General features: G+C 48.8%; 1 long non-coding RNA gene across 1 annotated transcript; it reads right to left on the minus strand.

Annotated features, from left to right (window-relative positions):
• Positions 1–246: 246 nt before the first annotated feature.
• LOC115936963 (uncharacterized) lies at positions 247–6,450 on the minus strand. The gene is made up of 2 exons (XR_004072314.2): positions 6,091–6,450; positions 247–499 (listed from the first exon to the last, which is right to left on the minus strand). It is a non-coding gene; the product is annotated as an uncharacterized LOC115936963 (long non-coding RNA).
• Positions 6,451–7,200: the final 750 nt, after the last annotated feature.

Consider the following 7,200-nt stretch of genomic DNA (forward strand, 5'->3'; position numbering starts at 1 on the left):
CAACAGCAGACTAGTCTGAGAAAAGAAAGCTTTAAATCATCATTAATTTTCTCAGATGAGAAAGTATATGGCAGGCATGAAATAAGAGGTGGAAATGACAAAAAGGAAATGTACAGAACAACAACAAAAAAATGGCTCTTGGAAACTGGAAACATGACAGAAGAAATGGAGAATTAATAGAAGAAATGGAAAGCAAAGATGAGGTGTATCAGTTTTCTGGGGCTGCTCTAACCAAGTTCCACAGACTGGGGTGCTTAAAGCAACCGAGATTTATTGTCTCACAGTTCTGGAGGCCAGAAATCCAAAATCAAGGTATCAGCAGAGATTAGTTCTTTGTGAGGACTCTACCAGGAGAATCTGTTCCTTGCCTCTCTCCTCACTTCCGGTGGCTTGTTGGCAGTTCTTGGTGTCCTGCAGCTTGTACAGACATCAATCTCTGTCTTCATTTTCACCCGGCGTTCTCCCTGTGTGCATGTCCACCTCTGTGTCCAAACTGCCCCTGCAATAATGACACCAGTCATACTGGATTAGGACCTACCCTGTATGACTTCAGTTTCACTTGATTACCTCTGCGAAGAACTTATTTCCAAATAAGGTCACATTCACAGACACTGGGGGTTAAGACTTCAGCATCTTTTGGTGGACACAATTCAGCCCATAACATGAGGTCATTTCTAAGAAGAACAAAAGCCTAAAAAGAACACAAAACAGAAATCACAAGAAAATCAGAGGAGCTACAATATCTGGGTAACAGAAGTTCCAGAAAGAAAAAGAGAAAATGAAATCATCAGTGAAATAGTTCAAGGGAGTTTCCCAACACTGAATGACTTGAATTTGGGGATTGAAAGCACCCACAGGGCATTCAGCACAGTTGTGAAAATAGACCCACACCAAAGAGCATAGTCATGAAGTGTCATTGTACTGGGGACACAGAAGAACTTCAGAGAGAGAGAGGGAGAGAATACCAAGCAGACTCCCCACTGAGCCCAATGTGGGGCTCAATCCCACGACCCTGAGATCATGACCTGAGCTGAAATCAAGAGTCAGACATTTAAACAACTCAGCCACCCAGGCACCCCTAAGGTTTTATTTTTAAGTAATCTCTGCACCCAATGCTCAAACTCACGCCCCTGAGACCAAGAGTTACATGCTCAACTGGCTGAACCAGCCAGGCACCCCCAGGTAAGCTTCTTTAAACGTCCAGAGAGAAAAAAATATGTCTCACACAAAGGATCGGGAACCAGAGGGCTTTAGGCTTCTCATCAGCGTCACCAGATGTGAGGAAGAAAAATGACTTCCAAGATTGGATTGTAGCAGGTGGGTATGAAGGAAGAGTAAAAACATTGTTGGTCTTGCAAGGTCTCAAAGAATAAAGCTCTCACACGCACATCCTTTGTCAGGAAATTACTGGAAGATGAGCTCCACTAAAATGAGGGGGTAAAGCAAGAAAGAGGAAGACTGGGATGACAGGAAACAGGAGATACAGTGGAGAAGAGAAGGAAGGACATGCCAGGATGATGGTCAAGGGCGGTCCCACTGTGAGAGCCTGGATGGAGACAGATCAGGAGACTCTAGGAGAGGTGTCTCCAAGGAGCTACACTAGGACACCTGAAACCAATGAACCTGTTGGCAAAAAATGAGAGGACAGGCCAGTTAGAGTGCCAATTAGCCTTTAGTTTCACCCGACCCTTGGCATTTCCTCCCCTTTTCTGACCAGCAGCTTCCAGGAGGCTATCTCTGTGGATTGCAACTCTGGGCTCCCTCACCCTTGGCTTCCTGTTGGGTTGGCTAATGAGTAACACTGGCAGGAGATGAGAGCGGATGAAGCAAAGGAGGTCAAGTGTCTTTCATGCCCCTCTCTGCCTGCTTGATGCCGCCATCTTGGCAGCGGCTACATTATCTATCCTTCTATGACCACAAATCCTGCAAGGCTGCCCCTCCTCCACAGCCCCAAATCCACTGGGCTCCAGTAATCCTATCTCCCCCCTTTGCTCTCCATGCCTGGCACCGGTAATGGTTTCCCCCCGTTGCTAAAGTCTGGGGGTGCCTCTCCATCTTTGTCCACACCTCTCTTAATAGACCTTTCATGGATAGCCCTTGGATTGAAAGCCCATGGGTCAGTGACATGCTCTGTCTGACCAGGGCCCTGACTAAGCCTGGGGATGTTTGTTTTTGAGTTGGTGATAAATGCGTAGAGAAATAAGAAAGCAAACAAAAATAATCACTCCAGAAAACAAACCAAAAGAAAGACAAAATAATCATAGTTTTACCATAAAACTCCACCATGCTATAGACTTATATAGTCAAAATAATATAAATACTGATATTGATCTAATCAAATATAATAATACAGAGAGTGGGGCAGGAATCAGGGAGAAGTCTACATTTGTAGACTGAAAATGGGCAGAAGGAAAGAGAGCTAAAACCTCGCCTCCCATAGCAGAAGTCAAGAGGTAACAGGTAAGATGGAAAACACAGGAAGGAGCCCACTGGGCATGATTCTTATGACATACAGAAAGAAGTACCAAAGAAATAGTGATAAGGAGTAAAAAAGTTTCCACTGAAAAAGGGGAAATGGAGGGATGCCTGGGTGGCTCAGTCGGTTAAGCATCTGCCTTCGGCTCAGGTCATGATCCCAGGGTCCTGGGATCGAGCCCCATGTCAGGCTCCCTGCTCAGCGGGGAGCCTGCTTCTCCCTCTCCCTCTGCCTGCTGCTCCCCCTGCTTGTGCTCTTGCTCTCTCTCTCTCTGTCAAATGAATACATAAAATCTTAAAAAAAAAAAAAAAAAGAAGGGGAAATGGAGGAGGAGGGAAGCAGGACTGGAAGTTGGGGTTGCTGTTACTCTTAATGTATTAGTCAGCTAGGGCTGCATAATGAAATTCCACTTTAAGGGTGGCTTGAAGAACAGATACTTATTTTTTCACAGTTCTGAAGGCCAGAAGTCTAAGACCAAGACACCAGCAGGGATGGTCTCTGGTGAGGCCTCTCTCCTTGACTTGTAGACAGCTGCCTTCTTATGTCCTCACATGGCCTTCTCTCTGTGTGTGGTGAGACAGACAGGTTGCTAGTGCCTCTACCTCTTCTTATTAGGACACCAGTCTCCTTAAGGAACCCCACTCTGACGACCTCACTTAAATTTTACATATGTCTTGGGCGCCTGGGTGGCTCAGTTGGTTAAGCGACTGCCTTCGGCTCAGGTCATGATCCTGGAGTCCCGGGATCGAGTCCCGCATCGGGCTCCCTGCTCGGCAGGGAGTCTGCTTCTCCCTCTGACCCTCCTCCCTCTCATGCTCTCTGTCTCAAATAAATAAATAAAATCTTTAAAAAAAAAAAAAATTTACATATGTCTTTAAAGGCCGTATCTCCAAATAGGTCACATTGGGAGTTAGGGCTTCAGCATAAGAATTTGGGGGAACACAATTCACTCCATAACACTTAATATGACCTGTTGATCCAGGAGATTCTTTAGACTATGGGCATGTGGAGTAGGGTGTATCTAGGGAGAATCCACTATATGTTAAAGTGTCCTGATATAAAGGCCAGGATTGAGGGCATAAAGAGATGGGCTAATGCTGGAGTTTGGAACACATATGCTTCTTATGAGTCCTGCCTTTGGATCACACAGGAGACTTGGGGCCTCAAGGGCGCCAGAGACGGACCAGACTCACACAAAGACCTTCCAGAGCAGAAGCAATTAAATATGTAACTGAAATTTCATCTCTTCCCCAAATCCAAAACCTCAGACCACAGAATTCCCCCACTTCAGGAACATTTCCCAGTTTTCACTTTAGAGGAATCAGACTAGAGGCAAAAAGGTGACTGGGAATGTGGGTTGGTATTAATCTTCAGCCTGGCTCTCCCAGAGTTCCACATGCCTCCACCTGGCTTCATTTTCCCCCATTGTTAACAAGTCAGCCAGAACGGGAAACGGGTTTTTTTCTGCTCAGAATCTCTCCTTGGATACGGGAGGGTGAAGGGATTGGAACGGAGAAAGTGAAGTTGGAGTTGGTTCTTTCTAATTCTTGGTCAATTTCTGTTTATATTCTTATAGTCCAGCAAAATGGTGTGGTAGACTAGTTAATGCTCAAAATATTTGCTGCCCCACCCTGTGGCACTCAGCCTGGAGGATGATTATACATCCCTATCCCGTGTGGTCGTGTGATTCTTTGGCTAATAAAATGTGAGGGGAAGTGACATGTGTCACCTCTAAGCAGAGGCCGGAAGGGGCCAGGCATGTTTTGCTATCCCTTCTGCTTCAAGACAGAAAATAATATCCCAGAGCAAGCCTGGGTTCCAGAGTAAAGAGGACAGGAAGTGGAGCTGGGAGAGACTCGTAGACTCTGTGAGAAGGGTGAGAAACAAACCTTTGCTTCTGTGAGCTTTGCAGATTTGAGGTGATTTGTTACAGCGGCAGAACACAGCCTGAGCTGCCTCATTCAGGTGGGGATTTCTGCAGCTTGAAGCTGCCCCACGGCTGCCCATTAACTCATGTGGCCACCACATTTTCTGCCTAATACACATTCCTTGTTCTTCAGGGAGAAAGTCATCTATAGGAAGTGAGAGTCATGCCAAAATTGTCTGGATCCTTCTTGGCCTGAGATATATATATCTCCTACTGGTTCTTTTTCTCTGGAGAGCCTGAACTAATACATAGGGGTTTAAATAAAAGAAGTTTACGTCTCACCTATAAGGGGTCAGGAACTAGGCAGGGCACCCTAGGACGATGGCTCCATGGAGTCATCTGGGACCCAGGCTCTATCTTTCAGCTCTTTTAATCCTTACTATGTAGCTTCCATCCTTAAGATGACCTCATGATTCATGGTGACTGATGGGAGTTCCAAGCCGGAAGCCCGAGGAATCAGGCAAAATTAAAGCATGCTTGCCTCCCTCCCATCACTGGGAGGACATTAAGAGTCTCTACTGCATAACTGGAAGATGTCCTTGTTTTTATATTCAAATATGGCCCTTCTAATCAGACTGATTTCAGTCTGGCTGGCACTTGGCAACACCAGGCAAAGGCTGTCAAGGTGTAAGGACTGTCATGTTCTTGTATAGTCTGTGATGGTTGTTTAACGGGAGGTCGGTCGGACTCTCATCTCCGGGGTGGACTCCTTGCAGGCAAACTCTTAGAGTGGGCAGAGTGAAGGGAAATATGCTGACATCCGACAAAGTAAGAGAAAACAGCCAAGCAGAGGCATACAAAACTCGGGAAATAGAAGGTTAAGCCCTGGGCACCTGGGTGGCTCAGTGTGTTATGTTCTTATGTTGCTTTTGGCTCAGGTCATGATCCTGGGGTCCTGGGATGGAGCCCCACATCAGGCTCCCTGCTCTGCCGGGACTCTGCTTCTCCCTCTGCCCCTCCTCCCACTCATTCTCTCATTCTCTCTCTCTCTCAAATAAATAAATAAAAATCTTAAAAAAATAAAAAGGTTAAGCCCTTTGAGGCAAGGGTCCGGGGGGAGGGGAGGAGCGCTGGCCCCCATCTGGGCTCCCGGCACAGGGCCTGCTGCCGCTTGGGACGCACGCCCCATCTGCACCCCTGGCCCTGCACCCGAAGGGCCTGTTCTCCAAGAGAGCTGGGAAGGCGAAGCCAGAAGCTTCCATGTGGGGAGGGCTCCGGGGAGGGAGAGGGCCTCTAGCTCCGACTGCCCACTGCAGGGCCGGACAGACCCCCACCCCTCCTCCTGCCCCTGCCCGACTAGGCTGCACGGCCCCTCCCGCTTTGCAGGGGACACGACGGCGGGCAGAAACGAGGGTACAAGGGCGGGCACGCGACAGGTCTTCCAGGCCTTGGGTTTCATTCTTCCGTGTTTCGTTAAGGACACTGTGGCCCAGCCGCTCCTGCCCGGCCGGTAGCCTGCCCCATTGCCTCCCCGGCCCGCACCCCATCCCCTGCCCGGTGAGGGAAGGGCGGCTGGGCCCCGGGGGCAGCAGCACCCCCCGCCCCCCCGCCGGCCGGAGCCCCGACCCCCCTCCTCCGCGCCTCTGACTCTATTAAGCAAACTCTTCAGATGTGTGGCTTGCGGGCGGCAGGGACTTCCGCAGGCACTGAAGGGCATGGTCACGTCAAGAGGCGGCTAGTGCCTCACCTGCTGTCAGGAAGAAAGGCTCCAGCGTCCAGGGAGTCAAGACGGACTCACTTAAGCAGGAGGGTGACTAAGATGAGAGCGCATTGCCGAGCACACCGTTAGACCTCCGCAGAAAGGGACGGAGGCGGGACCACGCTGCTGGACACGCACACGCCAGGGGGCGGGGTGCTCTCCTGTCCCCAGTTAGGATGGCAGACCTTCCCTCTCCGGCGCTGGGGGTTCTGCCTTATAGCCCTGAGTGGTCGGATCCTCCTAACTAATAGGCACTTTCCCTCTGGAAGGCGACTGTGGATCCACGTGTGCCTCAAAGGTAGGAAATGGCAAGTGTGCAGGACACCCGAGTTACTCTGCGAGCAGGAAACTGACATTTTGTAGTTATCTACCAGGACCCAGGAACTTAGCAGCTCACTATATCTTCATGCCCCTGTCACCATTCTACAGAGAAAAAATAAAACAGGTTCAGAGAGGCTCAATAATTTTTCTCACGGCCACAGGCCACCTCTGTAACCCAGTAAGTCTTAACTACAAGTCTTTTCACAAATGCTCCCCCCAGAGTTACATTAGTTGGTGGAGTAAGTTTTAAAAACACTTTATTAAAGGAAGTGAAATGAGTTTCTTTCCTGCAGGACTTCTCAGAGCCTTTGATATGCTAATGATCACCGTGAAACTCCCAAGAGGACTTCTATACTAAACAGGATTTCAACCAAATTTATTTGGCCGCAGCTAGGCATCTGGCCTAACTTGTGTTCAAGGAACATACTTGGGAGGAAGCTGCCCAAAAGCCAGGACTCCGGATTAGACAGCCTCGGTCCAAATCCCAATTCCTCCACTTACTAGCTGGGGGGACTTGGGCAAAGTTCCTTACAATTTCTGCACTCCAGTTCCCTCATTTGTAAAACAGGCAGGCAGCAATGCCTTCATTCCACAACATTTACCCAGCCCACTCTGCCAGGAACCCTTCTGGACTCTGAGGGCCATGTCAGCGCTTACCTCATAGAACGTGAAAGATGGGAGGGTATTCCAGGGAGCAGTACATTTTTTTCTCTAAGGGGCCAGGTAATAAATATTGTAGGCTCTGGGGGCCAAACGGTCTCCACTGCAGCAGCTCCA

The sequence above is a fragment of the Leptonychotes weddellii genome, chromosome 1 (genome assembly GCF_054177405.1).
Source record: "Leptonychotes weddellii isolate Sample4059 chromosome 1, ASM5417740v2, whole genome shotgun sequence".
In the NCBI taxonomy this organism is placed as follows: Eukaryota; Metazoa; Chordata; class Mammalia; order Carnivora; family Phocidae; genus Leptonychotes; species Leptonychotes weddellii.